This window comes from Coregonus lavaretus (genome assembly GCF_964263955.1).
Source record: "Coregonus lavaretus genome assembly, contig: HAP1_SCAFFOLD_7467, whole genome shotgun sequence".
Classification (NCBI taxonomy): Eukaryota; Metazoa; Chordata; class Actinopteri; order Salmoniformes; family Salmonidae; genus Coregonus; species Coregonus lavaretus.
In genome coordinates this window covers 1-17,500 of record NW_028157088.1, presented here as the reverse complement: position 1 = coordinate 17,500, position 17,500 = coordinate 1, and the positions used below count along the sequence as shown (strand labels likewise).

Genomic DNA, 17,500 nt, shown 5'->3' with positions numbered 1-17,500 from the left:
TAGATAGATAGATAGATAGATAGATAGATAGATAGATAGATAGATAGATAGATAGATAGATAGATAGATAGATAGATAGATAGATAGATAGATAGATAGATAGATAGATAGATAGATAGATAGATAGATAGATAGATAGATAGACTCCTATGTTAGACAGATAGATCGATAGATAGACAGATGGTAGGGTAATCCAGGGTAGGGTAGGGTTTGGTAGGGTACTCCTGCATTTGGTCATGTTTTTGGACTCTTGAGAGAGGTGGAGGTGGTGTTGCTAGGGGTGTTGCTACGGGGCTCCAGCCTCAGTTTGATTGGTCGTTTGGGCATCAGCAGACCCTGGATATCCATCTCCAACGGGATCTATGGAGAATAACAAAACAGAACTTAACCCTGGTTGTCTATATCCAACAGGATCTATAGAGAGTAACAGAACAGAACAGAACGTAACCCTGGTTGTCCATCTCCAACAGGATCTATAGAGAATAACAAAACAGAACAGAACATAACCCTGGTTGTCCATCTCCAACAGGATCTATAGAGAATAACATGACAGAACAGAACATAACCCTGGTTGTCCATCTCCAACAGGATCCATAGAGAATAACAGAACAGAATATAACCCTGGTTGTCCATCTCCAACAGGATCTATAGAGAATAACATGACAGAACATAACCCTGGTTGTCCATCTCCAACAGGATCTATATAGAATAACAGAACAGAACAGAACATAACCCTGGTTGTCCATCTCCAACAGGATCTATAGAGAATAACAGAACAGAACAGAACATAACCCTGGTTGTCCATCTCCAACAGGATCTATAGAGAATAACAGAACAGAACATAACCCTGGTTGTCCATCTCCAACAGGATCTATAGAGAATAACAGAACAGAACATAACCCTGGTTGTCCATCTCCAACAGGATCTATAGAGAATAACATGACAGAACATAACCCTGGTTGTCTATCTCCAATGGGATCTATAGAGAATAACAGAACAGAACATAACCCTGGTTGTCCATCTCCAACAGGATCTATAGAGAATAACAGAACAGAACATAACCCTGGTTGTCCATCTCCAACAGGATACATAGAGAATAACAGAACAGAATATAACCCTGGTTGTCCATATCCAACAGGATCTATAGAGAATAACAGAACAGAACAGAACATAACCCTGGTTGTCCATCTCCAACAGGATCTATAGAGAATAACAGAACAGAACATAACCCTGGTTGTCTATATCCAACAGGATCTATAGAGAATAACATGACAGAACAGAACCTAACCCTATTTGTCCATCTCCAACAGGATCTATAGAGAATAACAGAACAGAACAGATCTCTGGTTGCCCATCTCCAACAGGATCTATAGAGAATAACAGAACAGAACAGAACATAACCCTGGTTGTCCATCTCCAACAGGATCTATAGAGAATAACAGAACAGAACATAACCCTGGTTGTCCATCTCCAACAGGATCTATAGAGAATAACAGAACAGAACATAACCCTGGTTGTCCATCTCCAACAGGATCTATAGAGAATAACATAACAGAACATAACCCTGGTTGTCCATCTCCAACAGGATCTATAGAGAATAACAGAACAGAACATAACCCTGGTTGTCCATCTCCAACAGGATCTATAGAGAATAACAGAACAGAACATAACATAACCCTGGTTGTCCATCTCCAACAGGATCTATAGAGAATAACAGAACAGAACATAACCCTGGTTGTCCATCTCCAACAGGATCTATAGAGAATAACATGACAGAACATAACCCTGGTTGTCCATCTCCAACAGGATCTATAGAGAATAACAGAACAGAACATAACATAACCCTGGTTGTCCATCTCCAACAGGATCTATAGAGAATAACAGAACAGAACATAACCCTGGTTGTCCATCTCCAACACGATCTATAGAGAATAACATGACAGAACATAACCCTGGCTGTCCATCTCCAACAGGATCTATAGAGAATAACAGAACAAAACAGAACATAACCTTGGTTGTCCATCTCCAACAGGATCTATAGAGAATAACAGAACAGAACAGAACATAACCCTGGTTGTCCATCTCCATCAGGATCTATAGAGAATAACAGAACAGAACAGAACCCTGGTTGTCCATCTCCAACAGGATATATAGAGAAAAACAGAACAGAACATAACCTTGGTTGTCCATCTCCAACAGGATCTATAGAGAATAACAGAACAGAACATAACATAACCCTGGTTGTCCATCTCCAACAGGATCTATAGAGAATAACAAAACAGAACATAACCTTGGTTGTCCATCTCCAACAGGATCTATAGAGAATAACAGAACAGAACAGAATATAACCCTGGTTGTCCATCTCCAACAGGATCTATAGAGAATAACAAAACAGAACATAACCTTGGTTGTCCATCTCCAACAGGATCTATAGAGAATAACAGAACAGAACAGAATATAACCCTGGTTGTCCATCTCCAACAGGATCCATAGAGAATAACAGAACAGAACAGAACATAACCCTGGTTGTCCATCTCCAACAGGATCTATAGAGAATAACATGACAGAACAGAACCTAACCCTAGTTGTCCATCTCCAACAGGATCTATAGAGAATAACAGAACAGAACAGATCTCTGGTTGTCCATCTCCAACAGGATCTATAGAGAATAACAGAACATAACATAACCCTGGTTGTCCATATCCAACAGGATCTATAGAGAATAACAGAACAGAACATAACCCTGGTTGTCCATCTCCAACAGGATCTATAGAGAATTACATGACAGAACATAACCCTGGCTGTCCATCTCCAACAGGATCTATAGAGAATAACAAAACAGAACATAACCTTGGTTGTCCATCTCCAACGGGATCTATAGAGAATAACAGAACAGAACATAACCCTGGTTGTCCATCTCCAACAGGATCTATAGAGAATAACAGAACAGAACAGAACAGAACCCTGGTTGTCCATCTCCAACGGGATCTATAGAGAATAACAGAGCAGAACATAATCCTGGTTTTCCATCTCCAACAGGATCTATAGAGAATAACAGAACAGAACAGAACATAACCCTGGTTGTCCATATCCAACAGGATCTATAGAGAATAACATGACAGAACAGAACCTAACCCTAGTTGTCCATCTCCAACAGGATCAATAGAGAATAACAGAACAGAACAGATCTCTGGTTGTCCATCTCCAACAGGATCTATAGAGAATAACAGAACAGAACAGAACATAACCCTGGTTGTCCATCTCCAACAGGATCTATAGAGAATAACAGAACAGAACATAACCCTGGTTGTCCATCTCCAACAGGATCTATAGAGAATAACAGAATAGAACATAACCCTGGTTGTCCATCTCCAACAGGATCTATAGAGAATAACAGAACAGAACAAACCCTGGTTATCAACACCATTGTGCCCTCTAAGCTCATCACTAAGCTAAGGATCCTGGGACTAAACACCTCCCTCTGCAACTGGATCCTGGACTTCCTGACGGGCCGCCCCCAGGTGGTAAGGGTAGGTAACAACACATCTGCCACACTGATCCTCAACACGGGGGCCCCTCAGGGGTGCGTGCTCAGTCCCCTCCTGTACTCTCTGTTCACCCATGACTGCATGGCCAGGCACGACTCCAACACCATCATTAAGTTTGCCGACGACACAACAGTGGTAGGCCTGATCACCGACAACGATGAGACAGCCTATAGGGAGGAGGTCAGAGACCTGGCCGTGTGGTGCCAGGACAACAACCTCTCCCTCAACGTGACCAAGACAAAGGAGATGATTGTGGACTACAGGAAAAAAAAGAGGACTGAGCACGCCCCCATTCTCATCGACGGGGCTGTAGTGGAACAGGTTGAGAGCTTCAAGTTCCTTGGTGTCCACATCACCAACGAACTATCATGGTCCAAACACACCAAGACAGTCGTGAAGAGGGCACGACAAAGCCTATTCCCCCTAAGGAGACTGAAAAGATTTGGCATGGGTCCTCAGATCCTCAAAAAATTCTACAGCTGCACCATCGAGAGCATACTGACTGGTTGCATCACCGCCTGGTATGGCAACTGCTTGGCCTCCGACCGCAAGGCACTACAGAGGGTAGTGCGTACGGCCCAGTACATCACTGGGGCCAAGCTTCCTGCCATCCAGGACCTCTATACCAGGCGGTGTCAGAGGAAGGCCCTCAAAATTGTCAAAGACTCCAGCCACCCTAGTCATAGACTGTTCTCTCTGCTACCGCACGGCAAGCGGTACCGGAGTGCCAAGTCTAGGTCCAAAAGACTTCTCAACAGCTTCTACCCCCAAGCCATAAGACTCCTGAACAGCTAATCATGGCTACCCGGACTATTTGCACTGCCCCCCCACCCCATCCTTTTTACGCTGCTGCTACTCTGTTAATTATTTATGCATAGTCACTTTAACTCTACCCACATGTACATATTACTTCAACTACCTCAAATAGCCGGTGCCCCCGCACATTGACTCTGCACCGGTACCCCCCTGTATATATAGCCTCCCTACTGTTATTTTATTTTACTTCTGCTCTTTTTTTCTCAACACTTTTTTATTTTTATTTTTTATTTATTTTTTTTATAAATGCACTGTTGGTTAAGGGCTGTAAGTAAGCATTTCACTGTAATGTCTGCACCTGTTGTATTCGGCGCATGTGACCAATAAAATTTGATTTGATTTATCCATCTCCAACAGGATCTATAGAGAATAACATGACAGAACAGAACCTAACCCTAGTTGTCCATCTCCAACAGGATCTATAGAGAATAACAGAACAGAACAGATCTCTGGTTGTCCATCTCCAACAGGATCTATAGAGAATAACAGAACATAACATAACCCTGGTTGTCCATATCCAACAGGATCTATAGAGAATAACAGAACAGAACATAACCCTGGTTGTCCATCTCCAACAGGATCTATAGAGAATTACATGACAGAACATAACCCTGGCTGTCCATCTCCAACAGGATCTATAGAGAATAACAAAACAGAACATAACCTTGGTTGTCCATCTCCAACGGGATCTATAGAGAATAACAGAACAGAACATAACCCTGGTTGTCCATCTCCAACAGGATCTATAGAGAATAACAGAACATGACAAAACATGATATGACATGACAGAACATAGCATATAACTATTTATTTCAGGGACTGCAGATGTAAATGAGCTGTTAGCTAAATCTGGTGCAACGCATCACTTCTGAGACTTTTGTTTCACCTTGTCCCTGTCCAAAGAAACGTAATAAATTATTTAACCCTGGATGCCAATCTCCAACTATGAGACGCTTTGTGAATACGAGCCCTTGGATTCAACAACTTGCATTATGGGATAATGTCCATTGAAAGTGTGTTTTAGTCCAGGACAAGGTTTAATACTGTGGTCCTTTGTAGCTGAGTTGGTAGAGCATGGGCCTTGTAACGCCAGGTTAACGGGGACCACCTATAAGTAAAATGATCTCCAACTCGCTGGTTGGACACTGCTGTGGGAGTGTCTGTGGGCGTGTGTGTGGGCGTGTGCGCTGTGTGTGTTGTGTTGATCTTTGGACGTCCTGTCAGGTCAGGTAGAATCTCATCTGATAACTCCTGTTACATAACCCTCCCCAGCCTTAACCACAGATCTAGGATTAGATCCCAGAGCCCCCAGTACTAACCTGAACCATTAGATACTAACATAACCACTGATCTAGGACCAGATTCCCCTGATCCAGTACTAACCTGAACCATTACACACTAACATAACCACTGATCTAAGAATAGTCCTGACCTGAACCATTAGACAGTAACCTAACCACAGATCTAGAGCGCCCCCCAGTGTCTTTATGTGTGAAGTGTCAACATAGAGTTGAATAGAGGACTAGGGAGAATCTCAATTGCATTTCCTTGATTCCTCGCATTCTTTCTCATCCAATGGGTTTTGAGTTGGAGGCGGGGATAGAGAATGCGAGGTATCAAGGAAAGACAATTGAGATTCTTCCTTATTTGCAACGATGGCGCTGACCATGCTAAAACAGGCGCTGACCATGTTAAAACAGGTGGTGACCATGTTAAAACAGGTGGTGACCATGGTAAAACAGGTGGTGACCATGTTAAAACAGGTGGTGACCATGTTAAAAAAAAGTGGTGACCATGTTAAAACAGGTGGTGACCATGTTAAAACAGGTGGTGACCATGTTAAAACAGGTGGTGACCATGTTAAAACAGGTAGTGTTAAAACAGGTGTTGACCATGTTAAAACAGGTGGTGACCATGTTAAAACAGGTGGTGACCATGCTAAAAAAGGTCCATGTTAAAACAGGTGGTTACCATGCTAAAACAGGTCCATGTTAAAACAGGTGCTCACCATGTTAAAACAAGTGGTGACCATGTTAAAACAGAAGATGACCATGTTAAAACAGGTGGTGTACATGATAAAACAGGTGGTGATCATGTTAAAACAGGTCCATGTTAAAACAGGTCCATGTTAAAAAAAAGGGGGTGACCATGTTAAAACAGGTGTTGACCATGTTAAAACAGGTGGTGACCATGTTAAAACCATGTTAAAACAGGTGGTGACCATGTTAAAACAAGTGGTGACCATGCTAAAACAGGCGCTGACCATGTTAAAACAGGTGGTGACCATGGTAAAACAAGTGGTGACAATGTCAAAACAGGTGGTGACCATGTTAAAACAGGTAGTGACCATGTTAAAAAAGGTAGTGACCATGTTAAAACAGGTGGTGACCATGCTAAAACAGGTCCATGTTAAAACAGGTGGTTACCATGCTAAAACAGGTCCATGTTAAAACAGGTGCTGACCATATTAAAACAATTGGTGACCATGTTAAAACAGGTGGTGACCATGTTAAAACAGGTGGTGAACATGATAAAACAGGTGGTGGTCATGTTAAAACAAGTGGTGACCATGCTAAAACAGGCGCTGACCATGTTAAAACAGGTGGTGACCATGTTAAAACAGGTGGTGACCATGCTAAAACAGGTGCTGACCATGTTAAAACAGGTGGTGACCATGGTAAAACAAGTGGTGACCATGTCAAAACAGGTGGTGACCATGTTAAAACAGGTAGTGACCATGTTAAAACAGGTAGTGACCATGTTAAAACAGGTGGTGACCATGCTAAAACAGGTCCATGTTAAAACAGGTGGTTACCATGCTAAAACAGGTCCATGTTAAAACAGGTGCTGACCATATTAAAACAATTGGTGACCATGTTAAAACAGGTGGTGACCATGTTAAAACAGGTGGTGAACATGATAAAACAGGTGGTGATCATGTTAAAACAGGTCCATGTTAAAACAGGTCCATGTTAAAACAGATGGTGACCATGTTAAAACAGGTGGTGACCATGTTAAAACAGGTGGTGACCATGTTAAAACAGGTAGTGACCATGTTAAAACAGGTGTTGACCATGTTAAAACAGGTGGTGACCATGTTAAAACAGGTGGTGACCATGCTAAAACAGGTCCATGTTAAAACAGGTCCATGTTAAAACAGGTGCTGACCATGTTAAAACAAGTGCTGCGGTAAGTGCAGCCTCTATCCAACTCTATGAATGATACTGATATTTGATGATGTCATATTCCGTCTGCTCAGGTGAGCGTCTCACCTCGGTCTCGTCGCAGACGGAGAATGTGAAACTCTGGAGGATCTCGACCATGGCCAGTTTGATCATGATCAGGGCGAAACGCATTCAGATACAGTTCCTGGGCCCCGCCCCGAACGGCATGTACGTGTACGGGTCAATAGACTCCTTGTTCTCCTTACTGAACCTGGACAGGGAGAGGGCAGACACATTACACATTGGATTGTAGTTGATTTGGGGTTGTGGTTCAGTCACATTACACATTGTATTGTAGTTGATTTGTGGTTGTATTTCTGTCACATTACACATTGTATTGTAGTTGATTTGTGGTTGTGGTTCAGTCACATTACACATTGGATTGTAGTTGATTTGTGGTTGTGGTTCAGACACATTACACATTGGATTGTAGTTGATTTGTGGTTGTGGTTCAGACACATTACACATTGGATTGTAGTTGATTTGTGGTTGTGGTTCAGTCACATTACACATTGTATTGTAGTTGATTTGTGGTTGTGGTTCAGACACATTACACATTGGATTGTAGTTGATTTGTGGTTGTGGTTCAGTCACATTACACATTGTATTGTAGTTGATTTGTGGTTGTGGTTCAGTCACATTACACATTGTATTGTAGTTGATTTGTGGTTGTGGTTCAGTCACATTGTATTGTAGTTGATTTGTGGTTGTGGTTCAGTCACATTACACATTGTATTGTAGTTGATTTGTGGTTATGGTTCAGACACAACACATTGCACTGCAGTATAATGATGCACTGTAGTTGTGGTTACATTGCAGCAGTGTGTTTATCCTTGTGTTGTGGTAAAGTAGTGCTTGTGTTGTGGTTGTGCTGTGGTTGTGATATGGTTGAATTGTGGTTGTGCTGTGGTTGTGTTATTGTTGAATTGTGGTAGTGCTGTGGTTGTATTGTGGTTGTGCTGTGGTTACAGTGTGGTCCAGTACCTCTCTGGTTTGAACTCCTCAGGGTCGGACCAGATCTCTGGGTCACGATGGAGTGTCCATGTGGGAACCAGGATAACGCAGTCTTTGGGGATGATGATGCCGTTGATCTCCACCGTCTTCTTGGCGACCCTCTCCAGTCGGGCGGCGATGGGATACAGTCTCAGAGACTCGTTCAACACACTGTCCAGATAGTCCATCTGCATCAGAGCTTCGTACTGGATAGGAGCCTGAACCGGGGTTACACACACGTCAGTACCTCACCACATCTGGCACCTGGGTTACACATACAGTACCGGTCAAAAGTTTTAGAACATCCACTCATTCAAGGGTGTTTCTTTATTTTTACTATTTTCTACATTGTAGAATAATAGTGAAGACATCAAAACTATGAAATAACACATATGGAATCATGTAGTAACCAAAAAAGTGTTAAACAAATCCAAATATATTTTATATTTGAGATTCTTCAAATAGCCACCCTTTGTCTTGAGGACAGCACTGCACACTCTTGGCATTCTCTCAACCATCTTCATGTGGTAGTCACCTGGAATGCATTTCAATTAACAGGTGTGCCTATTTAAAAGTTAATTTGTGGAACTTCTTTCCTTCTTAAGCCAATCAGTTGTGTTGTGACAAGATAGGGGGGTATACAGAAGATAGCCCTATTTGGTAAAAGACCAAGTCCCTATTATGGCAAGAACAGCTCAAATAAGCAAAAAGAAACTACAGTCCATCATTACTTTAAGACATGAAGGTCAGTGAATACGGAACATTTCAAGAACTTTGAAAGTTTCTTCAAGTGCAGTTGCAGAAACCCATCAAGCGCTATGATGAAACTGGCTCTCATGAGGACCGCCACAGGAATGGAAGACCCAGAGTTACCTCTGCTGCAGAGGATAAGTTCATTAGAGTTACTAGCCTCAGAAATTGCAACCTAAATAAATGCTTCACAGATTTCAAGTAACAGACACATCTCAACATCAACTGTTCAGAGGAGACTGTGTGAATCAGGCCTTCATGGTCGAATTGCTGCAAAGAAACCACTACTAAAGGACACCAATAAGAAGAAGAGACTTACTTGGGCCAAGAAACACGAGCAATGGACATTAGACCGGTGTAAATTTGTCCTTTGGTCTCAGGTCCAAATTTGAGATTTTTGGATCCAAACGGCGTCTCTTTGTGAGACGCAATGTGTATTTCCCACCATAAAGCATGGAGGAGGAGGTGTGATGGTGCTTTGCTGGTGACACTGTCTGTGATTTATTTAGAATTCAAGGAACACTTAACCAGCATGGCTACCGCAGCATTCTGCAGCGATACGCCATCCCATCTGTTTTGGGCTTAGTGGGACTATCATTTGTTTTTCAACAGGACAATGACCCAACACACCTCCAGGCTGTGTAAGGGCTATTTGACCAAGAAGGAGAGTGATGGAGTGCTGCATCAGATGACCTGGCCTCCACAATCCCCGGACCTCAACCAAATTGAGATGGTTTGGGATGAGTCATACCGCAGAGTGAAGGAAAAGCAGCCAACAAGTGCTCAGCATGTGGGAACTCCTTCAAGACTGTTGGAAAAGCATTCCAGGTGACGCTGGATGAGAGAATGCCAAGAGTGTGCAAAGCTGCCATAAAGGCAAAGGGTGGCTATTTGAAGAATTTCAAATAGCGCTTGATGGTTTTTGCGACTGCACTTGAAGAAACTTTTCAAAGTTCTTGAAATGTTCCGTATTGACTGACCTTCATGTCTTAAGTAATGATGGACTGTAGTTTCTTTTTGCTTATTTGAGCTGTTCTTGCCATAATAGGGACTTGGTCTTTTACCAAATAGGGCTATCTTCTGTATACCCCCCTATCTTGTCACAACATAACTGATTGGCTTAAGAAGGAAAGAGATTCCACAAATTAACTTTTAAAGAAGGCACACCTGTTAATTGAAATGCATTCCAGGTTACTACCTCATGAAGCTGGTTGAGAGAATGCCAAGAGTGTGCAATGCTGTCATCAAGGCAAAGGGTGGCTATTTGAAGAATCTCAAATATAAAATATATTTAGATTTGTTTAACATTTTATTGGTTACTACAAGATTCCATATGTGTTATTTCATAGTTTTGATGTCTTCACTATTATTCTACAATGTAGAAAATAGTAAAAATAAAGAAAAACCCTTGAATGAGTAGGTGTTCTAAAACTTTGGACCGGTAGTTTACATCAGTACCTCACCACATCTGACACCGGGGTTACTTTGATGGGGAACACAGTATCTATCTCCTCCTGCAGTTTGGTTATGGTGTGGGGGTTACCTTGATGGGGAACACAGTATCTATCTCCTCCTGCAGTTTGGTCATGGTGTGGGGGTTACCTTTTTGGGGAACACAGTATCTATCTCCTCCTGCAGTTTGGTCATGGTGTGGGGGTTACCTTGTTGGGGAACACAGTATCTATCTCCTCCTGCAGTTTGGTCATGACATGTGGGTTGGTAGCCAGGTTATAGGCCAGGAAACTCAGAGTACTGCTGCTGGTCTCGTAGCCGGCAAAAATAAAGATCATGGCCTGAGACAAGATCTCATGATCAGTCAGTCCTGTGGAGAGAGAGAGAGAGAGAGAGGGGGGGGGGGGGAGAGGGAGAGAGAGAGGGGGGGGAGAGAGGGAGAGAGAGAGAGAGGGGGGAGAGAGAAATGAAGAGAGAGAGGGGGAAGAGAGAGGGGAGAGAGAGAGAGAAGGGGAGAGAGAGAGAGGGGGGAAGAGAGAGAGAGGGGGGAAGAGAGAGAGAGAGAGAGAGAGAGAGAGAGAGAGAGAAGGGGGGGATAGAGAGAGGGGGGGAGTGAGAGAGAGAGAGAGAGAGAGAGAAGGGGAGAGAGAAAGAAGGGGAGAGAGAGAGAGATGGAGAGAGAGAGAGAGTAGTTTACAGATTTGTGTTTGTAACAGTAGTTTACATGTGTGTGTTTGTAACAGTAGTTTACAGATTTGTGTTTGTAACAGTAGTTTACAGGTGTATGTTTGTAAAGGGTAGTTACCAGGTGTGTGTTTGTAACAGTAGTTTACAGATTTGTGTTTGTAACAGTAGTTTACAGATTTGTGTTTGTAACAGTAGTTACCAGGTGTATGTTTGTAACAGTAGTTACCAGGTGTGTGTTTGTAACAGTAGTTACCAGGTGTGTGTTCGGCAGGTACCTTTAGTCTGTTCCTCTCCTGTCTTTGTGTCGCTGCCTTTCTGAGAGTCGATCATCAGCTGTAAGAAATCCACCCGACTCTGGAAGCAGAAAGAAATGATGTAAAATCCATCCTATCACAAACAACACAAACATATTCTACTGGATCTGGCCCAATCACAACCAACACAAACAGATTCTACTGGATCTGGTCTGATCACAACCAACACAAACAGATTCTACTGGATCTGGTCCATTCACAACGAACACAAAAATATTCCACTGGATCTGGCCTAATCACAACCAACACAAACAGATTCTACTGGATCTCTTCTGTATGTAAATATGTAAATGTTGCCATAATGTGGAATCAAAATATTAAAATAAATATCAATGTAGATATTTGGGTCCCAATAATAGTGTTTTTACATTGCGATATAAAAAGAAAAATGCAACTGAAATCGATATTGGTGCCCATAACTAATAGTAACATAGGTTTCCTAAACATAATATATACTGAATAAAGATATACAGTTGAAGTTGGAAGTTTACATACACCTTAGCCAAATACATTTAAACTCAGTTTTTCACAATTCCTGACATTTAATCCTAGTAAAAATTCCCTGTCTTGGGTCAGTTAGGATCACCACTTTATTTTAAGAATGTGAAATGTCAGAATAATAGTAGAGAGAATTATTTATTTAAGCTTTTATTTCTTTCATCACATTCCCAGTGAGTCAGAAGTTGACATACACTCAATAAGTATTTGGTAGCATTGCCTTTAAATTGTTTAACTTGGGTCAAACGTTTCGGGTAGCCTTCCACAAGCTTCCCACAATAAGTTGGGTAAATTTTGGCCCATTCCTCCTGACAGAGCTGGTGTAACGGAGTCAGGTTTGTAGGCCTCCTTGCTCGCACACGCTTTTTCAGTTCTGCCCACACATTTTCTATAGGATTGAGGTCAGGACTTTGTGATGGCCACTCCAATACCTTGACTTTGTTGTCCTAAAGCCATTTTGCTACAACTTTGGAAGTATGCTTGGGGACATTGTCCATTTGGAAGACCATTTGCAACCAAGCTTTAACTTTCTTTTTTTTTTTTTTTTTTTTTTTTTTTTTGAGAACTCTGTTTATTAAGTTTTACACACACACAGACAAGACAAAGCAATATAAATAATATACTCAACTAGACAAAAATACAAATAATACATATAAAAAATAAAAAAAAGAATAAAAAATAAAAAAAATTACTTTAAAGATACCATACTTTGGACAAGTTAAACACACCAGGCAGAAGGCTACAAAAGGTTAAAGGGCAATCTATAGTATAGGGACAGAGCAAATACCTCACCATTGTTCCTGTAAACAGTTAAGGGATGGGGTGGAGAAATGCAACCACTCACAGACAGTCAAGGCCACAGACCAATGATCCACTGGACCAAAAATAAAAAGTTACAATGCTTTAAAATAAAAAATGAATATTGATAATTTTATGTAGGTGTGAACAGAATTAAAAAAATAAAAATATCTGGGAAAAACAAGCTCACACCTTAGTCTCTGCCCGGGCGAGATGAACAGGGCATCCGCAGGTCACAATCAATAAGCACATCAGCCTTAATGCCCCCCACCCCCACCCCAGAAAAAAAACACAGAGAAATGCTCATCCAACCCCTAAGTCACAGGGGGGTCAAATACAGACTTATTTTGGTTTTAATAGGAATGCTATCAGAGGATGGACTGTTTAAAGTAAGACCGGAATGGAGCCCAAGCCTCATTAAACAGTTTGGGGTTCCCACGTGAATTGAATTTAATTTTTTCTAGTTTCAGAGAGCACAACACATCTCTCACCCAATATTTATAAGATGGGGGAGCTGCCATCTTCCAGTTCTGTAGTATTAGCCGTCTAGCTAAAAGAGTTGTATAAGCAACAGTGTCCGACTGGATTCTTGACAGGGGGGTGCTTATGGGCAGTACCCCAAAAAGGGCTGTAAGGGGAGAGGGATCTATAACAGTGTTATATATATCAGAGAAACATTTAAATATTAATTCCCAGAAACCTGACAGTTTATGACAGCCCCAGAACATATGCAACAGTGTGGCCGGTTCAATTTTACATCTGACACAGGTAGGATCAAAATCAGAGAATATTCTTCCAAGTCTGGCCCCAGACCAGTGGATACGGTGAACCACCTTGAATTGAATGAGGCTGTGTCTAGTGCTAAAAGAGGACGAATGCACCCTGCGCAGCACAGATTCCCAGGTGTCTTCCCCAAGTTCCTCCCCCAAATCCTTTTCCCATCGAGTCTTTAAAGGCACCAAAGAAGGGTTCTGTAAGTCATGAATGATTGCATATACATCTGAAATTGCGCCCCTAGGAAGCTTGTTCAGCTCCAGGATGCTCTCTATAGCTGTATTCACAGGCCTATGGGGAAATTCAGGTGTGTTAGCTCTGACAAAGTTCCTAGTCTGGAGATAGCGGAAAAAGTGGGATTGGGGGAGGTTGAACCTTTCCTGTAGCTGAGCAAAAGAGGCAAATGTATCATCAAAGAATAATTGGGCTAGTGAGGAGAGGCCTAGTGAGTGCCAGATGTCAAAAGCCCCATCATTCAAAGATGGAGGAAATAAAATGTTCTGATTGATTGGGCCTGATAGAGAAAAGCCTCGGAGGCCAAAGGCTGAGCGGAACTGATTCCAAATTTTAAGAGACTGCTTTACAATTGGGTTGACACACCTTTTGCCTAGGGACACTGGGAGAGACGAGCACAACACAGAAGAAAGTGCAGCAGGTTTACACGATTCAGACTCCATCTGGACCCAGATTGGTCTAGGGCCAGTAGGATCAGTCTGCAGCCAGTACAGAAGGGCTCTGAAATTTGCAGCCCAATAGTATGTCTGAAAATTTGGTAGAGCTAAACCCCCCAATGACTTAGGCTTCTGTAAATGTTTTCTACCAATCCGTGGTACCTTGCCATCCCAAATAAAATGCATGAATGTTTGATCCAGTGAAATAAAAAAAGATTTTGGAATAAAAATGGGTAGACATTGAAATAAATATAGAAATTTGGGCAACACACTCATTTTAATGACATTAATCCTTCCGATAAGAGAAAGAGGTAGCGCATTCCAAAAAGCAAAAGATTGTTTCAAACTGTCTGCTAGAGCAACCAAGTTTTCCTGAAACAGATTTGAATATTTCCTTGTCACTTTGACTCCCAAGTAGGTGAATTGATCCCGGACAATCCTAAACTGAGAGCCTGTAAAAGAGCACTTTAAAGCAGCCTTGTTTACAGGAAAAAGCTCACTCTTGCCTAGATTCAGCTTGTACCCTGAGATTGATCCAAACCTTTTAAGAACAGATAAGGCACGTGGCAATGAGGTATCAGGGTTAGAGATAAACAAAAGGAGGTCATCCGCATATAGCGAGACTTTCTGCTCTGAGCCCGTCCGGATTATTCCTTGAATGGCATCATTAGAGCGTAATGCAATGGCGAGAGGTTCGATTGCCAAAGCAAACAACAAGGGGGAGAGTGGATAGCCCTGTCTGGATCCGCGGTGCAAGGGAAAATAGTCAGAGGACAAGTTGTTAGTCCGTACCGAAGCCATGGGGGAAAAATAAAGAATCTTTATCCACGCAATGAATTTGGGGCCAAAGCCAAATCTATAAAGGGTGGCTGTTAGGTAATCCCACTCAACGCGGTCAAACGCTTTTTCTGCATCAAGTGAGACCACCACCTCTGGGTCCTCCGACGCAGGGGAGTACAGTATATTCATAAGGCGCCTAATATTGAAAAACAAATGCCTATTTCTCATAAAGCCAGTCTGGTCAGAGTGTATTACTTGATGCAGCGAGCCTTCCATACGGATGGCTAAAAGCTTGGCTAGGATTTTGTAATCACAGTTTAAAAGCGAGATTGGGCGAAAGGATCCACATTCCAGAGGGTCTTTGTTTTTCTTTAATAGTAATGAAATTGAAGCTTGATAAAGACTAGGCGGTAGCTTTGAGGTATTAAGGCACTCTGCAAATAGTCGAGACAAGAATGGGCAAAGCAGACCAGAAAACGTCCTGTAAAATTCGGTTGGAAAACCATCCGGACCCGGTGATTTACCGCTTTTCATTGCGGACACTGCTGTTGCAATCTCCTCAGGTGTAAATTCTTCTTCTAGATAGTCATGGGTGTCTGTATCAATTGAAGGCATATTCAGGCCATTAAAGAAGGAATCAATCAGCAAAGGGTCTTGAGGGGATTCAGAGGTGTATAGCGCAGAATAAAATTGTTTGAATTGATCATTGATCTCTTTATGTATAACTGTGGTGGCACCAGACGGGGTCCTTATTTGTGGGATTAAACGTGAGGCCTCAGATTTACGGATCTGATGTGCAAGGAGTTTACTGGCCTTGTCGCCTTGTTCATACACTCTGTACCGAGCTCGCAAGAGTAGCTGTTCAGCTTGCCTGGTAGAAAGCTCATCAAATTCAGATTGGAGCAGTTGGCGCTCTTTATGCAGATCAGAGGAAGGAACCGTGGCATACTTCTCATCCAATGTGGCTATGGATTCGCTCAGGTCCCGAAGTCGCTGAGAACGAACTCTGTTTTGGTTGGCTGTATAAGAAATAATTTGGCCACGTAGGTATGCTTTGAGAGACTCCCATATGGTAGAGCAGGACATACCTGGTGTTGAATTAGTTTCTAGGAATAAGGTGATTTCAGAAGAAATGAAATTGACAAACTCCTTATCTGAGAGTAAAATGGGGTTAAGACGCCATTGATAACACATAGGAGGTCGCTGGGGAAACTCTAGTTCAAGCACTAATGGTGAATGGTCCGAAATAACAATACTCTTATAAGTACACTGCCGAAGGTTAGGCAAAAGTTTTTTGTCCAAAAAGAAGTAATCAATCCGGGAGTATGTTTGATGAACATGAGAATAAAAGGAATACTGTCTATCTGTAGGATGTAGGAAACGCCAGGCCTCAAACATGGCATATTTCTGAAGAAAGGCTTGAATAAGTAGGGCACATTTAGATGGGCCTGTAGTTGTTCGTGAGGACTTGTCAAGAACTGGGGACATTTTGCAGTTGAAATCCCCCCCTAAAATCAATAAATGAGAATCTAAATTGGGTATAGCAGACAAAAAGGAAGAAATGAAACTTGTGTCATCCCAATTGGGAGCATAAACACTAGCCAAAACAAGAGGGGTAGAAAACAGTTTACCGGTTACTATGACGTATCGTCCCTTAGGATCAGCGATAACCTCAGAAGCTACAAAGGGAGTGACTTTATCAACCAAAATGGCAGCCCCTCTTGATTTACTATGAAAGTTAGAGTGGAACACTTGACCAACCCAGTCCCTACGCATCCTAAAGTGCTCACCAGTCCTCAAGTGAGTCTCTTGTAGAAATGCAACATTTGCATTCAAACCCTTTAAGTGTGTCAACACCCTCTTACGTTTCACTGGGTTATTAACCCCTTTGGTGTTCCACGAAATGTATTTGATCGCATTGTTTCGGCCCCTCTGGGCATTCCCGTTATACAACCCCGTCATTAGAGCATAGAATGGAAAAGCAATGAGCGCCCAGAAACCCCAGAATAACTTGTCTCAGAGTAATAATGTACGGTGGTAGATGTTGAGAAAAAGTACCGAAAAAAACCCAAAAAAGACAGAATGACAACATTAGAACTGAACAATTCAACCCCTCCCCCCACCCCCTCCCCCCATCCCAGACAGTACCTCCCCAAACGAGGTACAAGCCTAAATAGAGCATGTTCTCTTCGCAC

The 17,500-nt window shown here is 42.2% G+C and overlaps 1 pseudogene across 1 annotated transcript; it reads right to left on the bottom strand.

Moving 5' to 3' along the window:
• Positions 1-52: 52 nt before the first annotated feature.
• On the bottom strand, positions 53-11,857 carry LOC311125824 (cytochrome P450 3A27-like; annotated as a pseudogene). The gene is made up of 5 exons: positions 11,746-11,857; positions 10,993-11,153; positions 8,573-8,799; positions 7,637-7,799; positions 53-360 (listed from the first exon to the last, which is right to left on the bottom strand). The product of its transcript is annotated as a cytochrome P450 3A27-like (transcript).
• Between the last annotated feature and the right edge of the window lie 5,643 nt (positions 11,858-17,500).